Here is a 9,970-nt window from a genome sequence, read left to right as displayed (position 1 = left end):
CGGCAAAGGCTAGCCCGGAAGCGGAAGGCGCTTTGGGCAACGGAAAACCTTGGAGCCGGTTCCCAGCCGGAGCCGAGATCTGTGTTGGGGCCTCTGGGGGAGGATTTTGGGTCAGTCTTGCGCCGGGTACTGCCGCCGCCGGCCCCGGCAGCAGAGCTGGGACTCCGCCGCGCTAGTCGGGTAACGTTTCTGTTCTCCACCACTCTATCCTGGGTCAGTGCCCAGAGGACGTCCCTGCACCAGAGTTCCAGAGAGGCAGGACAGGGGTAGGGGGAACGGAATTCTGGGTTTTCCAGTAGTTTAGGAAAACACATTCTCCTCATCCCTCGGCGCTGGGGTGTCCGGTCTCTGCGTTGCAATTGGGAAGTTCTATTACCTACTTGGTTCTCTTAGCAGACATGGTGCTTCGTGCAGCTAGGTGGATGATTCTCACGATTCTCTCGAGTAAATACCGTGTATTCGTCTCGGTGCAGAGAGGGGTGAATCATCGTTTGAGGGCCTTCTTTAGACCATCTCTAGAAGACTGGGGCATAAGCTTGCATGTGTTGCTAGGTACCAAGCCAGGGAAATGGTGGGGGAATAATTGACATTTATTGGGAAGCCGTGGTGTGTTACCTTTAACGGCAAAGAGACAGTTTTTGAGAATAAGAAGGGAAAGAGAACTTCTGGTTTGTTTTGTTTTGTTTTGAGTAGCTGCTGTGTACTTCGGTGGTTCTTACCCTTTCAGAGATCAGGTACCCCTTGAAGGTTTGTGAACAGCTGGAGACGATTCTTTAAAAAAATAAAGGGGGGGGTACATACAACATTTGTCATACAAATGATGAGACTCAGAGACTCTGAAGCCCACCCGTGGACACTCGATATCTGTGAACTTAAGGTTAAGAACCCCTATCTTGTATACTGTACTAGGCACTTTAATTATATTATCTTCTTTGACCTTCACAATAACTTAAGTACCTTCCTTTTACATGTGGAGAAGCTGGGGCTTGACTTTATTCAGGGTTTTGTTTGGGTTTGATTTGATTCCAAAGCCTGTACTTTTCTTATTGCACAAAACTGTCCTAGTGTTTGAAATCCAAAAAGGTTACTAGGTTTAAAAAAAAAAAAAAGCTGACCATTTCATAAAACATGGTGCATTGGTTAACATGAACTTTGGAGTCTAATGGAATTAAACACGTGCTCTGCCTCTTACTAGCTTTATGATGTTGGGTGAATTAATCTATCTGTACTTCAGTTCCTTAATCTGTAAAGTGGAGATAATCTTAATAGTACCTGTCTTATAAGGGTGTTATCAGGACTAAATAAGAATGTGAAGTCCCTAGAACAGTGCTGAGCACAAATAAACCTTATCAAATAAAGTGTTTTCTATTATTATTGTGTGTCTTTCAACATGAGGTGGCATTTGAATTTTATGCCAATTGTATTTTAATATAGTTGCTCTATTTTGCAACTTGAATGTGTTGATATCTCCAAGAACCTTGTAAGGTTTTCAGTTCTTGAAAAGCTCAATTGTAGGATGATTTCTCATGTTGACTTGTGTATAGACAGACTTTTCTTCCTTCTTCTCCTTTTTCTTTTTGTCTTGCAGGCATTTAGATAACTTTGTACTTCACATGTCTGATTTTGTAGGCTCTGAGTTTTTGATGTTGAAACAGTTTTATTATTGACCCATCTACAGATAACGTATGTGCCTTCTGCTTTTCCCCGTTTGTGGTCACTAGAAGTTCCTAATCTCTTCGAGACAGCTTGTCTGCAAACTGCATTCATGGCTAGAGCTGAGAGCTACCACTTTTTCGATGCATTAGAACCTCTTGGTGATTAGGCAATAACCTTTTAAAGTAAACATGACCAGTTGTTTATTTTAAACATTTGAATGCTGACCAGTATTATAGGTAGGGTCAGAGGGAAAATTGCATGTAATTAAATAGTAATTTGCATTTAAATTCAGCCATTGACAAAAAAACACTCTCCTGCTAATATGTACCATGAATTTTGGAATCCATGAACAATAGTAATTTTTTTAAAAAACAAGTAATTTGTAATACCTATTCTGAGAATTTTCTTGTTTTGTTGTTTGTTAATACTTGAGAGGGAGCTAAATTAGTGTAGGAACACCACAGGAAATGAGAACACACTTAGAAAAATGTTTTTGTTAAATTGTAATTTTATTGCAATCTGACTTTCTTGTAGTCTAAGATTAAAGTACTGAGATGCTGGGTAGCATGTTTTGATGGTGATGGGAGGGGGGAGATGGTATTGCTTTGTGTTGGGTGGGAGCAGAAAGTAATTGCTTTTGATTACATACTTGTGAGAAAAAGAAATACTTTTAGTCCTTCTCAGCAGTCAAGAGGGTTGTTTTGTATTTTTCTGCAGTCTTGAAGAGAAAGAATTTTTTAAGGCATTCAACCCACAGTTTTGAACACATAATTGGGCTTGGACTTCATTCCATTCACTAATTGGTCTTCCTTACCAATTTAAGTTAATAACAAATTTCTTTATAAAATTATGGATAATGAAAGATTCTTTTAAAACTCTTGTATTTCAATGTTAGAAAGTTAAAGGTAGATTGACTTTTGTGGCCATCCAGGGAAGAAAACTAATTCACAGATATTTTCTTCATTTTCAAGTTACAGTTTTTACACTTCTTTTTATGTCTCATGTGATGAGTTTTTTTCCCCAGCATTAATTGCTATTAATTATTTTTCAGTTAACCTGACTGCCTCCTAAATGTGTAACATGGTATACAGCATGTTCTGCTCCTAAGGTGTTGATACCAAATGGCTTGTAAGGATACCTCAAAGGTACATTACTGCTGCATGTTCACTCATTCAGACGGCATGTATTAAGGGCCCGTTCTGCCCTAGGCAGTGTGCTAGTTACTCTTCAAGAGCTCAGGCCTGTATTGGAGATAGCCTTGTGAACAGATAAATTATGGTAAGGTCATTCAACAGAGGTATGCAAATTGAACTCTTTCATAGGAATTACTCTACCTGTTCATCTTTGTGGAAGTGGTCCAGGTCGGAGTACTGTTGTGTTAATATATATCTAATATTACAACGTACCATATAACAAATCAGACTTAATGAGCCTAATGGATTCTAGTATATCATTTTACTTTTTCAATGACTTTAGTCATTAAAGAGCTTAGGTTTAAATTTCAATTTATCTTTCTTTGGTTTCTTTTTCTTTGAAGCGTTCGTGAATGTTTAGCTTTCACTAATATTCTTTTATTTAGTAGTTTTCAAACTTTTGAGGTCGTTTAGTCTCGTTGCAGTTTGTGTGTATGTACGTGTGCACATGCGTCTGTGGGGGGGGGCATGAACACACATGCTTGACATCTTGGTATGGTGTTACATCACCATGATGTTTTCCTGGTGGGATTCTTGAAGCCTGTTCTACAAGTTATGGTTTAATAGAGATGAGTATTCATTTAGTTATCCGAAACCAAACAGTCTTGGTAAATATATGTTTTGTTATTTAGCCTGAATTGAACAGTACCATATGATTTTTTTTTAATTGCGGGAGGGCAGAGAGAGAGAGAGAGAGAATCTCAAGAAGGCTCCACACCTAGTGTAGACACAGGACTTGATCTCACAACCCTGAGATCACGACCTGAGCCGAAATCAAAAGTTGAACACTTAACTGCCTGAGCTACCCAGGCACCACACTATATGACTTTATTTTTTTTTTAAAGATTTTATTTATTTATTTAACAGAGATAGAGACAGCCAGCGAGAGAGGGAACACAGCAGGGAGAGTGGGAGAGGAAGAAGCAGGCTCACAGTGGAGGAGCCTGATGTGGGGCTCGATCCCATAACGCCAGGATCACGCCCTGAGCCGAAGGTAGACGCTTAACCGCTGTGCCACCCAGGCGCCCCACACTATATGACTTTAATATGAATTTTTGTTACCTTGGATAGTTGAAGAACTTGCGCCACATTTTTCGGAGCTTCTAGCTGCAGCATCATTTCAGTGCAGTTTGCCTGTTGGTGGTGAGATGCTAGTAGTCAACATCTGTTCGTTGTATTTCCTACTCATTATCCTTTTTGGCCAGAGATCAGGTAAAGGTAGTCTAATAATATACAACATACGTTTGCGGCAGGGTCCCCTTGCTCTTATCCAGAGATCCAGCCCAGGTTATTTTAACCTGTCTTTTGTCCATCTAGAGAGGTTCCACTCCAAGGATATCCCTGGTGTATGCAGTAAAGAAGAAAAAACAGTTAAAACCTCTCAAGTATTATCTAGTTTCTCCTGTCTTGGTGAAGAAGGAAACCCAGCTGGTCTGCGTAAATGGTTTATAATAAAAAGATTGAAAAGGATTTGAGAAAAGTGTTTTAACCAAGCATTACCTGGATTGGGTAGGGATTAGGGCAGCATGATCAGAATCCTAGGGGAGGATGAGAATGTAAAGTGGGGAACCAGATGTAATTTTTTTTTTAAATCACATTTTATTTTGGAGTAATTTTAGATTTATAGAAAAGTTGCAAAGATAGTAGAGAGAGATCCTGTATGTCTTTCACCCAGTTCTTCCCCTAATGTTAACATCTTACATAACCATGGTACGTTTGTTACATCTAAGAAATTAACTTTGGTACAATGCCTACCATTAGCTGAACTACAACTTTATTTGGATTTTACAAGTTTTTCCACTAACAGCCTTTTTCTTTTCTAAGATCCAAACCAGGATACCACATTGTATTTAGACCATGTGCAATTTTGATAAATAGGTTGGGGTTTCCAGTGAGCTTCTTCTGTGCCATGTATGTGATTCAGTAATCCCCTCTGATCATTGCTGAAGAGAGGAAGTCATTGGCCATGAGAATAGACAGTACTGTGTAGGTAGTGTTCTGTACCCCCTTAATTCCCCAAACACTGGTAACTCAGTGGAAAAGTTGGCTTTGCTCCCAGGGGTTGATACGAAGTTTCCTGAGAAGCTAAGAGCTAATCCTGATTGAGGGGCCCTTCCTGGGCTCCACTAACACCATGTGCTCACTTCATAGACTTACTATAGAGAACTATCACCAATTGGTTTACTTATCTGTCTTCTGTTAGAAACTGTATGTTTTTAAGGAGTCAGGAACCATCTTACTCATTTTGGAAACCTCAGGGTTCAACATAAGTTTCTAAAAGGTTTTTAATACACATTTGAAGAAATTCATAGATCTTGTTTGGTAACATTGATTATTAGGTCAACTGAAGTTTTGTTTACATACTATGTAAGTGTTGAGTTTCTCCTTCACATTGAGCCATCTCAGTTTGCCATTTCTGTGTCTAGTCGGGTTTTTCTTCCTGGAATCTGAACTATGAAATACTCATTTAAGATGGCTCTTTTTTTCTGATGTAAATAAATTATTTTCTTTAAAAATAACGGTAGGATAGATGGCTGTAGAGGTAGAAATTTTGTTAGCTTTTAAGTGCATGTGTGACGATTCCAGTTTCATCCCACTGGGCTGTAGATCTGGCCGTTTGCCTGCCACTTCAGGCACAGTTAATGAAATAACACCTTCCTAGACTTATTGAGGGAGACGGCTTGTCAGATTCAGGGAATTCGTTTTAAAATTTTCCTGTTATAGCCAAGATTCAGTGGCCCAGGGTCACCTAAGCGTAAAAGCTGCGTGGCCTGGGAACACGGGGGCCTGTCCTGATTCTGTGGATCAGGCACAGCGGATTCTGTGTGGTAAATAGAAAAAAACACGTTAGGAGAGAGTTGTAAATTGAAGCTGCTGTTTTCTTGACGTAGATGAAAGACTGCAACAGGGCATAGATCAGTCAGTTTTTCTATTTTGTTTTTCCCCAGACGTCCCAGGAAATTACGAAATGAGCAATGATAAGTTGACCCTTGTTTCCCTGTTTTGCTCGCACTAGCTTTGAATCCCTTTCTCCTCCTTTCTGTGAACTATGCGGAGAATGGCAAAGTCTGTTCCAGGGGGCAGTTGAATCTAAACTGTGCTTTTATATGTCCTCTTCGTTTCAAGTCTGACGAAGTCTGGTTTGTTTTAAAGAGAATGGTGCCACAGAGAGAGTCCAGATTGCATGAAGAAATGTAGAATTACTTTTGTCGCTGTCAGCTTCACCTTTATAAGCCTAACTTTTCTTTAACCAGTGAATGATAAGGTAATGGTTTCTAGCCTCCTCTCAGATGAGAGTGATCTTATAAAAGCTGCTCTTCAAAACCAGACGTGCAAGTAGTTCATTGTCCTTGGCTTAACCTGCAGGTGCACACTCTGGGTTTTGGAATTTTGTTGTTGTTGTAAGACCCAGCATCAGGGGTCCATCCAGAAGGTTTATGTCAGTTTGAGGAGAACTGAGGAACTGAAACATTGACTCCATTTAGAAATGCAGTTATTAGGTTAAAGAGTAGGGGGAAGTCTGTTAAAAGATAAAAATCTTTCCAAATTCTGAAACAGACTGTAACTGAAGTGCTGCTTGCTAATGTGGGGAGTTGAATTTGAAAGAAACAAAGCAATAATAAAACTGAGTAATTAATGAGATAAAGGGCATGCAAGAGCTTAAAAAACTCTTGTTAAAATTCTTTTTATTAAAGTATAGTTGACATACAATATTATATATGTATTAGGTACACATCATATGCACATTATGAAATGCCTGTAAGTATAGTTAGTATCTGTCACCACACAAACTTATTATAGTATTATTGACTATATTCCCTATGCATATTTTTCATCTCTTTGACTTAATTTGTTTTGTAACTGGAAGTCTGTACCTCATCCCCCATACCCCTCCCCTCTGGCAACCATCAGCTTGCTCTCTGTATTTATGAATCTATTTCTGTTTGTTTTGTTTTGTAGGTTCTACATATAAGTGAAATTATATGGTATTTGTCTTTCTGTCTGCCTTATTTCACTTAGCATAATACCCTCTAGGGGTCTATCCATGTTGCCGTGAATGGCAGGATTTCGTTCTTTTTATGGCTGAATGATATTTCGTTATATATACTTATATACATATTTATGAATTTCTTCAAATGTGTATATACACATATACATATACATACATATACACACACCGTATCTTCTTGATGGGGTGTGTATATGTATGTGTACTTATGCATATACATGTATACATACATTCGTATGCACATATATACATATACACCATATCTTCTTTATCCATTCATCTACTGATGGACGCTTGGGTTTCTTCCTTGTCTTGGCTATTGTAAATAATGTTGCAGTAAACGTAGGGGTGCATAGATCTTATTTGAATTCATTTCCATTTTCTTCAGGTAAATACCCAGAAGTGGAATTACTGGGTCATATGGTTCTATTTTTAATTTTTTGAAAGATATTTATTTGAGAGAGAGAGAACGAACACGAGTGGGAGGGACAGACAGAGAGGGAGAGAGAATCTGAAGCAGACTGAGCATGGAGCCCGACACGGGACTTGATCTCATGAACCTGAACCCTAGCTGAAATCAAGAGTCAGATGCTTAACCAACTGCACCACTGAGGCACCCCTACTTTTCATTTTTTGAGGAATCACCGTACTGTTTTCCGCAGTGGCTGCACCAGTTTGCATTCCCACCCACAGTGCACAAGGATTCCCTTTTCTCCGCATCCTCACCAACATTTGTTATTTCTTGTCTTTTTTATATTAGCCATTTGACTAGTACGAGGTGATACTGTGGTTTTGATTTGCATTTCCCTGATGATGAGTGATGTTGAGCATCTTTTCATGTGTTTTCTTGTTAAAAAAATTTTAACAGGAGATTTGTGAAACTTTTATTTATTTATTTTTTTTGAATTTTTTTTTTTTAAGATTTTATTTATTTATTCGACAGAGATAGAGACAGCCAGCGAGAGAGGGAACACAGGCAGGGGGAGTGGGAGAGGAAGAAGCAGGCTCATAGTGGAGGAGCCTGATGTGGGGCTCGATCCCATAATGCCGGGATCACGCCCTGAGCCGAAGGCAGACGCTTAACCGCTGTGCCACCCAGGCGCCCCAGATTTGTGAAACTTTTAGATAAAGTTTCTGGAAGAAAAATCTTTGTGTCTTCGAGTTAGGCTATAAAAAACACAAACTATAAAAGAAGAAAAATTTTAAGTTGGATTTCATCAAATGAAAAACCTTTATTCTTTAAATAACACTGTTAAGAAAATGTTAAACCACAGATAATATTTGTCAAACATATCTAGTAGGGACTTGTTTGCAGAATAGATAAAGAATTCGAACAACTAAGTAGTAAGAGGACAAACATCTTGATTTTAAAAAATGCAAAAGATTTGGATACCAAAGAAGTGTCACAAATAGTCAATAAGCACATGAAAGCATACTCTATATTGTTAGTCTTTAGGGAAATGCTAATAAAACCACAGTGAGAGACCACTTTACACTATTTATTTATTTATTTATTTATTTATGATTTTATTTATTTGACAGAGAGAGAGAGACAGCCAGCGAGAGAGGGAACACAAGCAGGGGGAGTGGGAGAGGAAGAAGCAGGCTCCCTGCAGAGGAGCCTGATGCGGGACTCGATCCCAGGACCCTGGGATCACACCCTGAGCCAAAGGCAGACGCTTAACAACTGAGCTACCCCGGCGCCCCCACTTTACACCTTTTAGAATGGGTAAAATTTAGTAGTGTGTTATTTAACCTCCATGTATTTATGCTTTTCCCAGAATTTTTCTTGTGGTTGATTTCTAGTTTTATAGCAGTCAGAAAAGATGCATGGTATGACTTCAATCTTTTTGAATTTGTTGAGAGACTTTTATTTGTGGCCTAATATGTGATCTGTTCTGGAGAATGTTCCATGTGCACTTGAAAAGAATGTGTATTCTACTGTTTTAGGATGGAATGTTCTGAATATATCTGTTAAACCCATCTGGTCCAGTGTGTCATTCAAAGCCACTGTTTCCTTATTGATTTTCTTTTTGGACAATCTGTCCATTGATGTAAGTGGGGTGTTAAAGTCCTCTACTATTATACTATTATTGATTACTTCTTTATGTTTGTTGTTAACTACTTTAAGTATTTGTGTGCTCCCATGTTGGATGCATAAATGTTTACAATTGTTACAGGTGGTTGGATTGTTCTAGAATGATAACATTTAAAAGATGAACAATACTTAGTGTTGGCAGCTGTGAACAACTGGAGCTCCCATACATTGCTGGTGGAAATGGAAGATGATACAGGTGCTCTGGAAAACAGTGTAGCAGTTTCTTATAAGTTGAATATATACTTATAATATGACCCAGCAATCTCACTCTTAGCTTTTTACTCAAGAGAAATAAAAGCATGGGTCCACACAAGACTTACACGTGAATGTTCATAGCAACTTTATCATAATAGCCCCAAACTGGATAGAACCAAATGTCCTTCAACTGGTGAATGGGTAAAGAAATTGTAAGATAATGGACTACTACACAGCAGTAAAGAGGAATGAAGTACTGCTACATGTAATGACATGTATGGATCTAAAATGCATTGTGCTAAGTGGAAGACATGCTACACACAAAAGACTACATTTTGTATATGATGCTGTTTGGCATCTGTAAAAGGCAAAACTGTAGTGATAGGAAGTATATCAGTGGTCGCACAAGGGGATCATGAGGAAACTTTGGGGTGACGAAGGTTCTGTATTGATTGTGTTTTGTATCATAGCCGTATACAACTGTCGAAGCCATAATTGTTTACTTTAAATTGGTGACTTTTACTATATATAAGCTATACCTCAATAAAGCTGATTTGGGGAAGATTTTTTTTTCTTTTGCCAGTGATTTATGCAGGATTAGAGACTAGATTCAGATTAATTCAGATCTAAATTTGTTATAGGCACTAAAATAATTGTGAAATAATCAGTATCCCTGAACTGAGTTGCAAAGAGCTTACTAGTTATCAAGTTGGGTCAAGTTTAGGCTAAGACTTTTATTATTAATGAGAACAGGTAGAAATAAGATACACATTTTATTTGAAGGTACTTGATCAGAGAATCAGAGTTCCAAATAATCAA

General features: G+C 38.5%; 1 protein-coding gene across 5 annotated transcripts in view; it reads left to right on the top strand.

Moving 5' to 3' along the window:
• The first annotated feature begins 25 nt into the window (after positions 1-25).
• AREL1 (apoptosis resistant E3 ubiquitin protein ligase 1) overlaps positions 26-9,970 on the top strand; it is a 43,703-nt gene continuing 33,758 nt past the window's right edge. For all 5 annotated transcript variants that reach the window (XM_045807813.2, XM_045807817.2, XM_045807816.2 and 2 more), the window contains exon 1: positions 26-180. The gene's annotated coding sequence lies outside the window, so the exon portion shown is untranslated. The remainder of the gene's footprint in view (positions 181-9,970) is intronic.

Source organism: Ursus americanus, chromosome 26 (genome assembly GCF_024610735.1).
Source record: "Ursus americanus isolate L20-20 chromosome 26, mUrsAme1.1.p, whole genome shotgun sequence".
Classification (NCBI taxonomy): domain Eukaryota; kingdom Metazoa; phylum Chordata; class Mammalia; order Carnivora; family Ursidae; genus Ursus; species Ursus americanus.
Note: the sequence above shows the minus strand (reverse complement) of the source record. Positions and strands in the feature narration are given on the sequence as shown.